The sequence below is a fragment of the Apteryx mantelli genome, chromosome 1 (genome assembly GCF_036417845.1).
Source record: "Apteryx mantelli isolate bAptMan1 chromosome 1, bAptMan1.hap1, whole genome shotgun sequence".
Taxonomy (NCBI): domain Eukaryota; kingdom Metazoa; phylum Chordata; class Aves; order Apterygiformes; family Apterygidae; genus Apteryx; species Apteryx mantelli.
This window is the reverse complement of record NC_089978.1, coordinates 147176530-147194435: the sequence shown is the minus strand read 5'-3', so window position 1 is coordinate 147194435 and position 17906 is coordinate 147176530. Positions and strand designations below refer to the sequence as shown.

Genomic DNA, 17906 nt, shown 5'->3' with positions numbered 1-17906 from the left:
CCCTGCAGTTCTCCCTAGACAGCTCTTTGTGCAAGGCAACCGTTGACAATATCCGGGTTAAACCACCCCTCTTCTCTCTCTAGGAAGGAAAGGCTTTGAGTTGATTTTCTGGAATCAGCTCCCTCCCTTCCAGGGTCACAGCACAGCCCTACACATAGCACACTGGCACAACTCGAGGGCAGGAGCAAGGCACCAGGAACTCTGCGAGTAATTTTACCACCAAAAAAAAAAAGCAATATTCTTATCCTCCCTTGTCCCTAACCCTCCTGTGTGAGTCCCTGTGGGGAAAATCAGAAGTCACAGTTTTGAAGGCTTTTTCCACACTCCTGTTCCCACACCATCCGGTGGGACTGTGGGAGGTAAAATTAACAGTGACTCCTTCAGAGGTTTCTGGAACATGTTGTGCTGCTGTGGGGGAGTGTTAGTTGTCCTTTTCCTTTCTCATGTTTAAGTGAGGTTGCTGAGGAGATTTTGTAAGACCCTGCAGGCCAGCATATGGGTCAGGCAACTCCTTTAGGAATTTGGGTGGGTGGGAAATGATCCCTGCGAAGGTGCAGCAGACCTGCTGCTATGTACTAGGGTGAAAATGCCCACATTCCTTGTACTGGTATGAAAGCTGGCTCGTGGCTTGCATGGGCTGCAAAGAAACCAGCAAAATGATCCAGAATAACAGTATGCAATTCTCAACAGAGCACAACCAATAACCAAGATTTGCTGTTAAAAAGCTGCCCGTGAATTTGGCACTTGTAAGGAGACCCTGACGGAGATTCTTGCAAAGTAAGGGGTTCAGGTACCCATAGCACGTTTCCTGTATGTGCAGTAACCATGTATACAGATGTCTCCCCTGCGGTTTGAATTGTAGGCCAGTCTGCCAGGAGAAGTCCCAACAAGGTCATGACCAGCTGCTGCAGTGAAAAATCTATGTTAGAAATGAATGCAAAGAAAGTCGTTTCCGTAGTCAAGCCATGATGCCTCACTATCTTGTAACATGCACAATCTGGGTGAGGTTCCTAAACAGAACGGGGAAGTGGGACACAAGAAGCTCACCCTAGTTGCAAGTTAAGATGTTGATTTGTGTCACTCTCCTGCCAGGCCACCTTTTGCTGTACCTCTTGTGATCTCTCACTAGCCAGTGAAATCAGACTGCAATAGCTGCATGCTTTTACAGATATGACCTATTATGATATGATATTTATGAGCCTACAGGATTAAATAAAAGCTACATGAAATCTCAAAGCCATAAAGTGATACAGGTTCCTGCCTCTAAGAAATACAGATAATTGAAAGCTGGAAAAATCTACTATTTTTTGTTGACTACTCTGGTGACCAACAGGCACTCCCTTAGGAGATTCCTCTGTCAGTCCTGCACACTAAGTATAATGGAAATACCCATTATGAATCTCTATGGAGAAGATTTCATGCAAGTATAGCACATCTGGATGCAACCTGAAGTGCTCACATAGCCTCAAGCCCTGCTTTTTTTCCTATAATGGAGAAAGCTGATATAAAACCCTGCCAGGCAATCAGACCACTACTATTTGCAATAGGTTCAGTATAAATCAGAAACAAATTGTTTTATTTTCTTCAAAAGGGAATACCTTCCTCAGTCTTCAATATTCAGGTCTCTGATCAATCACTAAAATAGTCTGGCATAGATATTTGATAGAGAAACATAAATCTGTGTGACTCTAGCCCATGCACCTATCTCCTCTTTGTGTGCTGAGAAAGCCCTGTCCCTATATGTAAAAAAAACAACCCCCAAACCCTAAACAATATAATTGCTTACTTTTGAGTGAAAGCTCCTATTAACAAACACAGACATCCAGACATGCCCTATTACTGCTTCCCTGTGGTGAGCTCTTCAAAAAAAGCCATTAAGACCTTTATAAATTCAAGTAGCCTATAAGAACAGCTCCCTTCATTATTTCTGAAACAAAGTTCATTCTGCAGTGTATAAGGGTACGTGGGAGGTAGTTCTTGCAGGGAGGTAAAGAAAATCCTTATAATCTCAGGAACTTGCTAGAAAAATCCAATAAATGCTTTCAGCACAAGATTTATTTCATCATTTTCAATTATTGCAAAGAATAGGACAGAAATACAACCTTTGTAACTGAAAAGAGGAACAAAATGGCAAATTTGCTAGCTCCCTGGCTTCTTGATATGAACACCTTGCTCCTTAAATCCTCTGTCTTCATTTGTGGAGGCAATGTGTTGGTTTAACTTTGTTCATCTTGGGCAGTTACCAAGCACAGTCCTTCTAGAAACCCCCAGGGATCCGACCTGGATCCTTTACTCACAAAAATCCATGTTACCCTGTGTAGCTACCAGCAGGGCTTTACTTCAGATCTGGATCTGATCCAAACATTCTTTTGTCTGAGGTAGTCAGTGTTACAGAGAAGCATGGGAGTGCTTCAAGGTTCAAGCCAGCTTTACCTTTCTAATTTGTATGGTGGATATCCATACTTCATTAGGTGCATTTGATCCCATTTGGGATATGGGGCTCTGGGTTGTCTTCTGACCCACTGTTTTCCTTGGGTATTAACAGGTTAATTTTGCTGATGTGAATGGGGTTGCTCTGGATGCTGTGCATGGAAAGGCTGATTCACCTCACATGAGGACCTGACCCGGAGAACTGGATACGTGCAAAGGGAAGGAGACTATCTCCCCTCAGTCAATGAAGGGGAAGTTGCCACTGATCAAAAACATTAGAAAAACCTCCAATCTCACTTGAGGCTTAACCTCACAATTGGAGTTCATTCAAGCATCCATCCCCGTAAACTTCAATTTAGATTTCAGATTAATTTTAGAGCCACTATTCGTTAATATAATAGTTAATTAATTTTGCTGTTAGCTATTTTCATTTTTCAATAGAATAATCAGATATCTCTTCCCTACTAAATCAAACCTGCCTGCAGTATTTCAGGATAAGAATAAGGCCATCTATTTAATTTCCCAGGCATTAAATAATTAAAGCTTCCTTGAAGGGGAGGACGGTTTGTTACTGCCACTGGTGAACAAACATGACAGAGATGCATTTTCTTTAGGGAAACATACAGAGGATGAAATATTTCCTATCCATGTTTGCCATGGCTTATCTCTATGCTTTGCATTTACTACTAATGAATACTACTAATTAACTTTGTTAAAATACCTCTCAGGGGAGTGCTACATATCTGAAGTGCGATATTGCCAAGTGGATCATTTAAAGGTTACTTGGAGCTATTGCCTTTCAAAACCCCACAGAAGACACATGTGCAAAGCACTGTGTCAGAAACCAGCATAAAAAGGTTTGGGGAGGAGATCTCCCAGCCAGGGAACATGACATAATAACATCCCTGTTGTGAATACCGATTTAGTGCAAAGCCACTCCAAAATTATATCCTTGTCATATCACAGATTGCTGCGAGGGGTGCAGAAGAAACCCTTCAAAATCGGTAAAATTGAGGGGCACAGGTAGCAGCTATGTGCCAGTGCCCTACATTGGCCAAGCTCTTGGTGTTTATCAGTTTTCCTAACTGTGGCAGAGCTCAGACTGGCTCTGTGTGTGCCAGCGTGATGTTTTCAAAGTGGATCAGGTGGGGGAAAGAGATGAGTTTTCTTGCCTTCTTGGAGCACATTCTTTTTTTTTTTTTCCATCAGAAAACATAATGGCTGAAATGTTAGAATGTGGTTGTGATATTTTTTAAAATCTGAGATGCTCACAGCATCTAGCCTGAAGTGAAGGAAAGCTACAGCTGGTTTCCTTCTTTCAGGGCTGACTCTTCTGCTCACCTCCTCTCCATGACTGGGAGAGGTCTGCAGGGATCTAAAGTTCAGTTAAGCTGTGGTGGGGGGGTGGAAAAAAGGAAGAGAGGAGGAGAGAGGAAGAAACTGTTAGAAAACACTGGGAATAACATCAGAGCTCAACTGTGCAGTGCAAAGATGTTTGTGTAACTACCTGGAAGAAACTCAAATGCCCTGATATTTGTCCCTTAGGATACAAGAGAGATGCAGGGAGCTTTGCTCGGAAAAGCGAAGTTAACATACGGGAAGTCACGCCAGACAGTCTGTTGAGATGGAGATAAAAGGTTGAAGGCAGGATGTGTTTTGAGGACTACAGTCGTCTTTATAAAAGGCATGTCAAGCTGACCTACAGGCTTTTCCCTGCTGAGATTTTTTTTTTTTTTCATTCCTGGAGAGCAGTTATTAAGTTCCCCTTCAGTAGCTTTCAACTTTTGACAGTCAGGCCTTGGAGTACAGAAAAAAGGCTTCTCCAAGGTCAGTTACAGAAAATATTCTGGTTAATCAGGTCGGCGTGAGGTTTTGCTTGGCAGAAGGGAGGCCACCTGAGAGGAGTTTGTCACACCAAAGCCGTAGGCGAGCCGTCGGGCTGGAACAACAAACCACGCGGATTTGGGCAACGCCACTGCTTTGCTGGGTGCCCAGTGTGGTCTGCTCTGCCCAAACGGATCAGGTGAAACCTGCACAAAGCCAGGTGCTAGGAAAAGAGAAAAGCACCTCTCTTGCTTTTGCTGAATGCTGTGATCTGACTTTAGGACTTGTCTGGCCTTCCTTCCCGTGGAAGAGAGCTGAGCACCTCTTTAGAGACCTCACAGTCTTTAACGTATTCATTCTTATAACAGGTACTTTCTCCTGGGAAACAGATAGTGCTCTAATCTGAAGGCAACCAAAGGCAGAAGAAGGGCTGGTCATTTGGGTCCACACATAAACTTGCTTTATAAATAGGTCCAGGCATTTGTCCAAAATAAATGAGGAAGTCCTTTGCAAAGCAGAGAATCGAACCAAAACCACATATCTCCAACCATATTATGTGACCGCATCTCAAACAGACCTGAGAGCTTCCCCTCTTTTTGCAAGAGGAATAGATTCACCAGAGAGCCAAGGGGATATTAGCAGCTCCGTCAGACCTGCCTAGTACTGTGCAATCGCCTGGGATGTGTGGCTCTCTGGAGGCCTCAAAAATTGGCCATGGTGCAGGAGAAAGTCAACTTCACAGTGCCCCAGTGTGTCAGCCCTCCTGCATGGGGTGCTAAATACGTTGGTCCCCTTTGGCCTCTCTATGTGCAACCCCGGAGCTGCTGCTGGTCCATAGCTCCAGCTACCGGCGTCAGCCCCTTCCCAGCACTCTTACCTCACCAGCTTTTCAAGGTTCTCCAGATCTCAGAATAAAAGTAGGCTTTTGTTTTCTGCTTGTTAAGGCTTGGACTTTCCCTCCCGTCCTCCCACTGCTTTAATTTAAGCTTTTTAACAACGTTGCTGCCATGCTAAGCTTGCGTGACAAACAGTGTGTAGAGTACATCATAGAGTGAGGTCGAAAAAGCTTTGGCAAACCCTGTCTTTAAGCGTTTCTTTTAAAAGCTTTGAAAACACAGGCTTTTGAAGAAAGTAGCTATGTTTTCCTTCAGTGTTAGACACTGAAGTAATGCAGGCTGTTATGCTAATCCCTTTGATGCTATAAAATAAATAAATGAAAGTGACTACTGTAGTTTCATGGCGTTGTGCCAGAAAGCAAGGCAACAGCTTGTGCAAGCTAATGAAAACAAGTGCAGTTTTACATGGTCTAGAGACTAATGACCTGAGTTTTAACCAAACCAATCTTTTCGAAGGGATTGTGCATGCAGATGTCCAGCAATTCTGAAAAGTCAGATAACAAACTGTTGCATATTCATTGCTAGATTATTACTAAGGGTGGAAATCCATGTAGATGCATGTGCATGTGTTTGTGGCATGCATGAGAGGTCTTTTGGATATCTCCGTGTTTAAGGGGATAGTTTGTAATGGTCAGGACAATATGGGCAGCTATCATATCACGTCTTCACCTTCAAGATAATCAGATTTGGCCATTAAAATGAGCCAAATATTCAAAGTTATATCATTAGTTATTTATGAATATTTGGATAATCTGCAATGAAATTGGTTGCAAATTCCAGATTTTAGCCTCCAAGGATTGTGTATAAAAGTTTGGTGTGAAAAAACACATTTTTGCTAGTTCATTTTTTCTAGTTTTAGGTGTTTCAGCCCGTCAAGAAAGGTAAAAAAAAATCCACGTGAGAAGAGGCAGTTAGCTGCACAAATAATGATCAGTGAATAGCTGAACCACAGTTTTCCACTAATTAAAAAAATTAGTAGCTTGGTTATCTGACATAGAATTGCACATATTTCCAGGTATCAACTTGGCTATTGAAAATATTCAACCATTAAAAATGAAGCCAGCATAATTACAAGACACTATGAAAAACTCAGTGATGCTGTCATTTGCTCTGCCTAACCTTTTATCTCACTTTACTTTATTTGGTTCTTTTTTAACACTGGCCTCCTTTTTCAGTGTAATACGTAAAGTGCTACTGAGTACATTTAGACTGACAGCATGTCTGAGGGAGAAAAGTCAGCAATTGAAGGTCCCATTGTTTACCAGTGATGGAGAGCTAGAGATTTGGGGCGTGTTTTCTCCACATCTGTCAAAATTTTTCTGTTCAGTCCTAATCAAGTCTTCTGACTTCTATTTCCCTTCATTTCCTTACATATTTAAAGTGGGGCTACAGCTACTTATGGGCTAATTCTGGACTTTTAGATTCAGTAACTAGTGTGGGGATAAAGACCTATTTTACCTTATGACAACTTGTGAGCCAAACCCTCCTGGCTGCTGTTAAGCTGTAAGTGCAGTCACACAGCTCTAAGGATTTCTTTACTAAGGTTGCCTATGGATGTGGTGTATGCTTTGCCCTTACACTAAGTAGTGTAATTGTGATTCATAAAAAAGTAATAAATGACACTCCATGTCTTAAGTAAAACACCAAATGGATAGGACAATATGATCTTGCTGATACTTGCTATCTGGTAAACCTAACACATCAGGGGCTGGACAGGAGAAGGTATTCTTGGCATTTGCTACTTAGACTTTTCTGTTCCAAATAAGACAAGAAGCTAGGGAAAACCGGCTTTTCTCACTGTGATGATGCATGGGAATTTTATTGGTCTCTCATTATAAAGAGAGAGATCTAGATACAGGAGTTTTACAAAGATATGTCAGAGCTTTTCCACTTGAGGTGTTGCAGCTTCGCAAATTTCCCAGGTTGGTAATTCATGTCTGATTAATTGGGTGCTGAATCGCTTCAATCAATACTGAGTGAACTTGGCCAGCACAGCCTACGAGGCTTTTATTCATGTTAACAGCAAGAAAAAGATACAGTCCCCAGCCCTTGCCACAGACGCATGGATACGGTCACAGAGTGGCTAAGCCAATGCGTGTGCAGCTAGTCTCAGTGTAAGTAATGTTATTGCTGAAGCTCCTGCTCTACTGCTTTGAAAGAGCAACCTCAGAGCCGCTCCTGGTCTGCCTCTCTCCTGTACCTGTGCACAGCTGCCTGCCCACCCACAGCCTACGGTGACATGTTTTAGCCCGTCTAGCAGCCCAACTGCTAGAGGCATGCAGCATCTTGTGTGCTCCAAAAGCACCTTCCAGGGGTGCCCTGTGTTGCATTCTGGGGTTCGCTGCCTGCGGGGAAATTAAATCTGGTTTTAAAGGCCGTTCTGGAGCACATCTCAAAATGGAGTTTTGACATCTCTGTTATGGCTTCAGGTTGCCATGCTATTATAGCCCTGGTTGTACATGAAATGAAGGTTGAGCATTAAATTTGTACTAACTCATTTTCCTCTTCATGATCATGGTCATTAATCTTATATGTAACTCCTTGCTATGCTTGCAGGCATTTTGTTTTAACCTAGGTGAAAGTCTGTAACATCACCATTTTAGTTGACTGCGTATATTTTAATCCATTAGATGATGACTGTCTGATAGCAAGGCAGAGAAGACAGGATTGGATCACCACAATTAGTGGGAAAAATGTCTCAGTGACATTCATATGTATTATTCAGCTTACTTCATAATCCACAAAGTTGCAATCGTTTTATTATATGACAAAGCTAATGCATTAGAGACTATGGAAAAGATAAGTAATATCTGAAATGTGAAGCTTTATCAAAATCATTACTTTCCATCAACATTCTTTAAAATACATCCTGAATTCTTAAGAGATCATAGTAATTCATCTTTCCCTGTTCTTCACTCAGGAGAGTTACTTCAGCAGTAGATCTTAACATACTATAAAATAGGTTTGCCAAATAAAGGGTAAGCATTAGCCTTCCAGGTCAAGTTTCAGCTTCCCTTGCACGTGCATTTTTCATTCTCAGTCTGAGAACAGACAGGTCTATGTATCATCGCACCGCAGGAGAAGAGCTATTTATTCAACGGTTCATAGATCTGCAAGCATCAGAATGACCCAACGCTGCATTTATATCTATAGCATGGAGATAACATTGTGCAATGCAGTGGCTGTGGTAATACAATTTGTCAGTGTTTTTATGTGTCTATAGGGCAGGCCCATGGCAAAGTCTCTCGCTGAGTGATTTCCTTTTGATAGATAAAAAATTAGTTTAGGCAGACATGTATATAACCAGAACTTGGCTAAACGATTCTGCTATTGTATTCAATACTCAATTGTAGCATCCGGACAAGACTTTTTTCATAATATTTCTCAGTGGCAGGAGAAGAGATTAAAATTTACTGCATAGTTGCACATCTATTTTTAAGCATGAGGTGGCTTAGCAAGTCTCCTTCCATCACCTGAGCTCCCATAATTAGCTGTGTGTGTACCTTCAGTCTCATTAAAAAATTAGATGCATTATTTCAAACTATACCCTCATTCATGTGATCATGTACTGACTGTGATTAATCATGTCATTGTCCTTTTTTTACAAATGCATGTTAGTTTGCCACCTGTGATATTGTAAAAATCTGCTTCTGTTTTCAGGTGAAGAATCTAGGTTTGAGTCTCTAATACATAAAGAGTCTAATGTAAGTCTCTACTTATATTTACACAAAGTGAACCCGTGCTCTGTCTGCATGGGAGAAGCTCCAGCAGTTTGTAGAAGGTTTATTGTCCTCCTCCTCTATCAGGAGACACTCAGTCCCTGTGTATTTGGCATTGCTATCACCCCACAAGAGCAGATTACTTTGCAACTGTATTGCTCTTTCATTTAAATACACAATAGAAAAGATGTGTAGACAAATACATGATGGTAGATGTACTCCAGTATACATAGATGTGCACATTTAAATATTTAAAGCATCAATAGATTGCCGAGTTAAATACTTTTTAGCTTTATAAAAAAGCCTTTTTGGTGTGACATTTTGTAACATCTTTAATTCTCTCGTTGTTCTCTTCCTGTTCCATGTTTTCCTACTTGGTAATTTTCTTTGATTTTATCATTCCTCCCCCTTCATTGCCATATCATTTATAAGAAGAGAGACTAGGACAAGCACAGCTATAGTCAATGAAGAACGTTCACAACCTCAGATATCCTCAGCAGTATTATTCCATTCACAACCTTAAATCCATTCACTTCTGGGAATAAACATATCCACCGTTTTATAAATATAAACAACTAAACATGGCAGTTTGGGTGAGCAATAAAAATCATGTAAGCAGCTGCAATGGCAGAGAGACTTCAGGTGGCAGAAGACAAATATTTAAAGAATTTGCTGTTACAATTAAGAACTACTGAGAAATGAAAGTTACTAAAAATGACTCATTTATAAATTCTAGACCCACCAGGGCACTCCTGTAAAATGATTCACTATGCAACTAATGCTGTCCAACGGAGACCCCGTGGTACATTTGGGCTTAATTCATAATGGTTGAACACATTTTCCTGAAGCTCTGGGCCCTGCGGTTTCTCGCAGAAAATGACTACTTCTGTAGTACATCAAGCAGCTAAAATTGTTCATAACAGCCCACATCAATGGCAGCTATTAAGACGTTACTCCTCTTTTTTCCCCTTCAGCACTTCCAACAGTAAATGGCACAGCTATTGACTTCATGCAGACAGCATTTTAGAGAACTGGAGATGCCTTGAGACTTAATTTTGACACAAGTTGTTGTTATTTTTCCTGGCTACAGGAGGTTAGACTCGGACTGCTGAAGAAGAGTATCCTGATATAAAAGCTCCACGCTTCAGATGTCAAAATAAGTACCCTCAATGTAAGTAAATGACCAGGTGACATATCACAAGCATGAAACTTGGTGAGTTTTGGTTTTATTTTGTGTAAATCTTTGACTCAGGAGTTTAAAATGTATTGATGCAGCTATATCCCTTTTAAATGGTTTTACCAGCATCTTTTTAGGCCTCAGATGTGAGCTGGTCAGAAATTGAAAGAGCCAGATTAGAAAAAAAGGTGGTAGGAAGAGCAAGGCACTTGGCAGCTGGAGTAGATACAGGAAAAAGGGCGCCTTAGGAGATGCTGTGAATGCCCTCAGATTTACAGGAGCTCAAAGGAGATCAAAAGGGTCAATGAAAAGCAAGTGGTAAGAGTTTCAGGTTCCCCAAAGTTATTCCAGTCTTAGGGCCAAAATTGGCTGGACCCAGGATATAGTCCTGAGAAAGCAACAAAACATCTGTCTTGATGCTTTTGCAAGTAAGGTAAAGTTTTCTTGACAAAAGAATTTTGGCTTATCCCGTTTATTTCCATTTTTTATAATACTTGCAGCTGCTGCAAATTGTTGCAGATGCTGTAACAAACTGATAAACACTGTGGATGAAGCCCCCCAATGGGAGCGTTGTGGTTGCTTGGCTTGTTTATTGAAGATATATCTGTTGCCTACAGCAGCTGCATCCTTATACACCAATTACATTCAGATTTTAATTGTACTGAGTCTCCTGAATTGTTAGTCAAGTGGGGAAGGATAAACACAGAAATATGGAGGATCAGATGGATATGGAGACTATACTTATAATTTCTTAGAGTCATGGACCTTATTCAGAATAAGAAATGGTGCACAGTATTGTAAAGACCAGTTCAAAATATAAATAAGCTTTACTTCTCAACACTTACCGACTCTGAAACAATAAAAAGCAGTGTCAAATTTTGATTATTCAGTAGGCATTGTTTTTGAAAGAGAAGTCTATTTGTTCTGGTTTTTGCTTTTTGAACAAGAGTAGCCAGGCACAGAAACTTGTATTTGAAGCTAGAGATGGCACAATTCCCTTTTCTTGAAATTTCTCCCTTACAGAAAATTACAGCTTTCAAAACAGTCAGGCCAAGGTGTACTTCAGAATATAAATAGGTCTTTATCACAAAACAAGTCAGTCACTCTCCTGCTGGCTCCTTTACTTCCTGTGGTAGCAAATGCCTTCCCATACAGGGTTCTTCTTGGCTGGTTTTCAATTAGTCTTTTCTGGCTATCCAACTATTCGTGTAATGGAGTGAAAGAGTCCTTCAGTCATTAATGAGGAAAAATACTCCATAAAATAAAATGTCTAAGGTTATATTTTCTGAAGAAAGCAGAGAAGGCAGCCACCAATCAAAGTCAGACTTGAAGAGTACTCTGTATCTTGAAAAAATTCAAAGCACTGTAAACTTCTCACCCATCAGGAAGACAGAGTGAAATATCTGATTAACAGCTAATAGCAGTGTTGCATGAAAGGTTACTACTGGAAGACAAGAAGAAGGGGAATGTACTGAACTGAAAGCACAGGGGAAATTTGGATATCCCACGTGTTATTATCTAAATAGCATGTAGCATTAACCCTTGATTTTTCTGAAGAATTTTTTATGGTTTTAGGATCCTAATTTATGGCTTTGCATGCTGTTGATGTTGGGTTTCTATACTACTCTGAAATGCAAAGCTTCCTAACAGGGCAATTTTCTGTTCTTCAGAATTTCCTGTAGTCTGTCCTGCCACAACTACTCCTGCTCCTCTTTCCAAATACCCTCATGTTCAGCTCCCTTTTTCATGAAACAAAGGGGAGTGCATAGCCATGGCTTGTCCTTCAGATGGGGAAAAACACGCTATATGGACCCAAGAAAGGTGTGTTTGCCTGTTATGTGACAGCCATCAGTGGGGTCACTCTGATGTATTTTCTATTTTAGCGCAAAATTACACAGACCTGAAGGAGGGCCACACACTTGGTGAAACGAAGAAACGAAAGCACAGAGAAACAACTACGAGAATCCCAGAGGGGTGCATTAGATTAACTTTTGCCATCAGTCTGGAAAATGATGCTGACGTCGTTTTTCTAAGCACAGAAAGAAACTCCAACTTGAAAACTGCAGTCCAGTGGGGACAGCAGATAGATTTTTATGACTGAGTTACATGCAGCAGATGGCAGCAGAAGAAGATAGTTTACTTCTCTGTAGATGTAAGACAGCAGGGATTTGCAAGCACATATTGCTTTTCTATCTACACAGTACCTACAGTGCAGCACGGCCTTTCTTAATTCTTGTGATCATTTGTCTCTTTCCCTCATTAAACCACACGTCCCTGTGTTCTATCCCAAGGATGAAGTCCTTTGACCTTGTGCAGTTTATATATCATGTACAGCAAAATACGTAGAAGGGCATTCTGAAGGAGAGGGATTGATAGGAAAGATCACGGCATTTCTTATCTATCTCAGTTGTGATGTGGCTAGTTCATGCAGAATGGTCAAGGGCCCTTTGCTGATATAGAAATTAGCCTGCCCTGCTTCTTCAGCAAAACTGCTTGCAGAAATTTCCAGACAAGGAGGAAGATTTGTGACTTTCTGTAAGGTCATCAAAAAGAAAATCCCTCAGTCACCAGAGTTTCTGAGAATTTCATAGGGGTAAAGGATTTTTTCTCTGTCTCTTTCCCAAATTCCAGCTCTAGGAACTTACCCTTCCCACCTCTGCAGCAGAAGAGCAGGAGACAGGAGCTTGGGAACCTACATGGGATCATAAAATCTAGCATCACGTGCTTCTCTCATTATGTGACCTGATACAGGGAGGAATACTGTGGTTTTTTGTTTTTATGTTGTTGTTTTTTTTTTAGAAAATAATCAGTTACTAAGCTAGTTGCCTCTCCTGCATGACACCAACCGTACCATTTCCCCTAGTATTTTCAGCTGTAGATGAAAGTAACCTTCTCTCCTAAGCAAGAGAACCCTATAAAGTTCAAAAAACTACACTCAGATTAAAATGTATCATCTTTTAGAAAGCCATCATATCATAATTTAAAGATTGAGTGAGGAGGAACACTTCCTTTCAGCTGGTGTCTGTATTTGCCTGTGTTACTGAAGAGTTATTTCTAACTTGAATTTTAGCTTCTGGCCACTGGATATTTTTATAACTTGTGTTCATTTAAAGAGCTTTTTGAATTAGCTCTTCCCTCAATAGATTCATGCAGACCATGATTCCAGATACTTGTTTTGAAGGACTAAGCCTCCTACGTCTCTCACCTAGTTAGATGGCAGGTGAGTGATCTGTGTTTGTGCATAGGAGGACAGAAGAGGCAAAGCTAGAAACAAATCAGTATGAGTATGTTCGAATCCCCCACATTCCTCCAGGCAGGCTTGACTGCCCCCGTTGACTGCTCTCCTCCCCTGCTTTGCAGAGCAAGGTCACGAATGCACATTTCAGAGGTCACAAGTAATGTGTACACCTATTACATTCCAATATACATTTTAGCCTTCAATGCAAGATATTCTTGTATTTAAATAATAACAAGTTGCCAGAGGCCATTTAAGTTTTGTGAATTCAAAGTAAGGGGAAGGAACCAGAAAAACACCTCTGGAAAGCAAAGTGGAGCTAATCAGTCTAAGCTTCCTCTGTAGTTACTGATGAAAGGGAGAGGTCCTCTCAGAGGGCAGCGACCTTCCTTCTCAGACCTGCCACCTGCCAGTAGCTGCACCTATCCCTTGGCTTCTTGTGCTTTTAGGTGGGCTTGGAAAGAAATGTTCTGAGCTTTTCTGTTGTTGTATATGAAAAATATGTAAAATGTCTTGATTTTGTCTTAAACCCTTTTCTCTGTAGTTTAGTCACCTTAAAAATTTGTTATTTGTCCCCTACCTGCCAGATTTTGTAACTGGTAATCTCAACAGTGTGGCAAGTAGCTGAAAGGGACTTATCGGTAACACTGTTCTTCTAAAATAAGGCGTATGGTTATAAGATAGCTGGGACAGTGGCTAAATTTTCTTGTACAATAATTTTTTTATTTCTTTACTTTTCATGAACAGCCAAAGCATCAAAAAGTAGTCTGATACTTGATGCAATGTAAAATAAATCCAAGAAATGTACAGCAGCTTAATTCTTCTGGGATTACTTGTTATATTAGGAGTTTTTAAAGGTGCCAGATCAGGTCAGGTCTTATCCTATAGAGGTAAAGTCGTCTCCTAGGGACAAACTGTCTAGCAGTGTTAGTAAGCAAAATACTGGACTGAAGATTCATTTCTTCATTTGCATAGATCATTCAAAAATATTCACAGAGCTGTGGAGTCAGGAGAAGATTCTTTCTTCTTTTAATAAATTGTGGCATACAGTGTACCTTTGATGAAGTGACGTTTTCTTATGGAAAAGATGTATTGATGTTGGTGTGGGATCAGCCAAACTCAGTCATTGCACAGCTTGCCTTCTCCTAACAAGCTCATGTTGATATAGCCTTTGTAACTGTCTTTTAATAAACTATTCCCACCTGTCCCTTCAGTGGCTCTGAAAAAAGACATTTACATTGTAGCCCAAATTTTATAAGCACTGAGGCACAGGAGCAGGAGGACAGGTCCACCATGTGCTCCAGACTTGAGCCTGTGGCTTTGTTCAGGGAAATATCCATAGATATAGTATTACATACGTAGAAAATTTCGATCCAGAAGTAAAATACACAGTGGTCATTAAAATCAGCTCTGTTTTGATTTGGGCTTCCCCAAATGTAATGCTGGGCTGTCTTATTGATCTTCTAAGGGTGTTGAGTTGCAGTGAGATTTCCTTGCCTCTGGCTTTGAACCTAACGGTTTGCATTGGTTGAATTGTTTTCATTGAATAATTTACTTGATGAATTTCTTACTATTTTGAAAAACTTATCTCTAGAATTTTTTTTTTCTTTTCACTTTTCATATAGCTCTGTGGAGTAAGTGCTAGAGGAGTTACTCACAAATTTCATGGAAGTAAAAGCAATTACTATTAGCAAATGGCCTTCAAAGATATACTTGCCCATTTTAGTCCTGCCTGTGTTGTACATCTTAAATGAAAATGTATTTTCACTGGAGAAGAACCTACACTGTTATGTCAATAAGTGAACTATAATAGCACGGTGCCAGCCAAGGATACATAAAAAGTAGACAGCTCTGGCTGTTCTGAAGATAATTGTCTTGGCTATTTGAGACAAGTGATGTGGCTAGTCTGGGAAGAAATATCTGTTAAATGAAATGCCAGTCTAATACTTTGAAAACGATCTCCCCTTCCATGGAATTGTAGGTTTTCATCCTGCATTAATGTTTTTAAAACCTGCCTTAATAAAGCAGTTACCTCACAGAATCATTGTGTGTTTCCCTTTGGCCAAATGAAATGTAATATATTCATGGAAAGAAACTTAGTCTCTCCACCTCCACAGAATTAGGTCGTTTCCATCCTCTCAGTGAGACAGATGGTTTCCACAGCAGAGGATTAATTTTGGGTCGTGGTGAAGAATAGAAGTGCAAACATACAAAGCTTTCAACAACACTGGAAAGAATCTCCACCTGGCAACAGTAGGGTGGGAAAGACGGAAGACAGTTCTATTTAGTTCCCAGTGATGTGATATCGCCCATGTGTCATGATACTGTATTTATTCTAGTTCTGGAATGACATAAGAAGTGGGGTTTTCAAGGCTATTGTTATTGCTTCTTATTCAACAGATACATATTTTTTATATATATATACATATATATATGTGTATATATATATAAATATACAGAATATATTGTAATGTGGTAAATTAGAGACTATATTGTATAGCATTCACTTGTCCTTGGAATAAGAAATATGTCCTACCTTACTAGTGCTGGCCTGTGGTAACACATTTAGCAGATGAAGTAGAGTATGCAAAAGTTTACTGAGGGAATGGCAAGGCGTATCTTAAATATAAAAATAATAAATCCTTTAGGAACGTCACGGCAAAGAGAGGAATGGAATTCAGATTTTCTGAGACCTAGTCCAGATAATTTGCCCACACTGTTCACTTACATTGCTTCCTTCTTATTCAGTTTAAGTTTGTTTTTGTTCTTTAAATCATGCACCGACAGAAGACTTTATTTCATGTTTTCATTTCAAGATTAAAGCCATTCATTTATGCCCATAAATTAATCGAATCCAGAACTGGTCTTTACTATTCAGATTTAACGCAGGATTTCCTCATATCCTAACGAGTTTTTCACTCTTGGGAAGGAATATTGCTTCTTTACAGAATCCATAGTAATTAATATACAAACAGACTGTTCCTAATTGCTTCAGAAGCCAATGATGACATGGTGATATCTTGGTGTGTCAAGAGACATCAGGACAATTCCTGAGGAAACACTTTTTTCCAATTCATACATGCTTAGATTTTTATCCTGTATGTCCTCTCATTTCTTTTAGCAAAATGACTAATACTTGGCTTCTTACAAGACTCTCCATCTTCTCAAGGGAAGTACTGATGGGATACAGATACTGGCTGTGTTTGATTTTACTTAGAGTAAGTGATGCTGTCAGGATTTCAGACCTTGGATTTCTGTTAGTAAGTTGGTTGCTTTCCTCTATGGGATCTTTCACTCTCTCTCCCAGTGACGAAGCTGGTTCTCCTTTTGCGAAAGGCTTGCTGCTGACTTCTCTGGGGTCATTCTTAATCCCTTTGAGATGCCATCTAACTTCTGAAGGAATTTAGTTTTATTTATGAAAGGCATATGCCGCTGATTTCCACTCTTCCATTATGCTAGGTGGTGGTAAGGTCAGATTTCTGTAGCTCTTGCATCCAGGTGGCTAGACAAGACAACCCAAGCTATCTTGATAAAAACCACAGCTAGTGTCCAAGACAGATGTGCTGGAATATCTTCTTTAGACCTGGAGAAGTGGAAGAGTATGACAGAATTCCTGACAAGGAGTTTTCTCCAGAATTTTCAAACAAACAGATCTATTTGCAGAAAGCTAATTAAAAGTTTCAAAGTGCAATCATGTAAGAAATCTCTTGAATAGTAAAGTTACATTCCTTTAGCCCTGGAGCAGAAATAATATAATGTGACTTATGAGACCAATCACAACCCTGCAGTGCACCTGGGATGCTTCTTTTTAAATAAGTTCATAATAGAAACAAAATTTACTTTCATACACACAGAATTCCAATATAAAATTCAATGTGTAGTTGTCATACTAAAAGAATAATACAAAATTAATTGGTAAGACTATTCTTTACTATTCTTCACTCTGTTCTCACATGTTGCAAAATCTGAAGCAAATTAGGAACTGAAACCAGAGCTCCTCTTAGAAACCATTATGCCTTAAGCACAAGACTATCTTTTTTCATGCATGGTAAAAATCATGTCATTAACTACTTATTCCCACCCACAGAGGAGCAAGGAAAAAACATCCTCAGGGATTTTACGCTAGTCAAGGAGAAGACAAAGGAAACAATTCTTGAACTATGGGATTATTTTATAATAATGTGGAAGAATGTTTTACTGTTGTCTGCAGGGAATTAATTTCCAGCAAAAAGAAATGAGTGCAGATTCTGTAGCACTGCCAGGCTATTACTTAATGAATTTAATTCTCTTTGTCCCTAGCAATGCCATCTCTTCACTTAGTGGTTGGCAAGTTAAAACAAACATGCAACAGAGCAACAGAACTAATGAAGTCAGATTTCTTATGGATTTGTGTCCTAGATCCTCTCGTCCTGCACCGTCACAACCATCTCAGCTAATCCTTCCTCTTTGCTCTGAGCTCTCATCATATTGCTGCAATAAAATATAGTTAAAATTTGTTCTTAATCTACATTGGTTTTTCCTCCCTAGCACACGTGAGGAACTCCTCAATTCACAGATATTATTCGCCAATAACTGAAAACAACAATTGTAGAAAAGATCAGAATCTGTTTTGACAACTTTGCAGA

The 17906-nt window shown here is 40.0% G+C and overlaps 2 protein-coding genes across 3 annotated transcripts in view; both read left to right on the top strand.

Moving 5' to 3' along the window:
- Window positions 1-11969, top strand: part of ST8SIA1 (ST8 alpha-N-acetyl-neuraminide alpha-2,8-sialyltransferase 1) — a 207877-nt gene extending 195908 nt beyond the window's left edge. Inside the window, exons 6-7 of one of the 2 annotated variants that reach the window (XR_010885786.1) lie at window positions 9960-10040; window positions 11930-11969. The gene's annotated coding sequence lies outside the window, so the exon portion shown is untranslated. Of the gene's footprint in view, window positions 1-9959; window positions 10041-11929 lie in introns of those variants that run through there. The other variant, XR_010885783.1, reaches the window with a different exon arrangement.
- Window positions 11811-17906, top strand: part of LOC106488655 (sulfotransferase 6B1-like) — a 37948-nt gene continuing 31852 nt past the window's right edge. The window contains exon 1 of the mRNA XM_013947578.1: window positions 11811-11867. The gene's annotated coding sequence lies outside the window, so the exon portion shown is untranslated. The remainder of the gene's footprint in view (window positions 11868-17906) is intronic.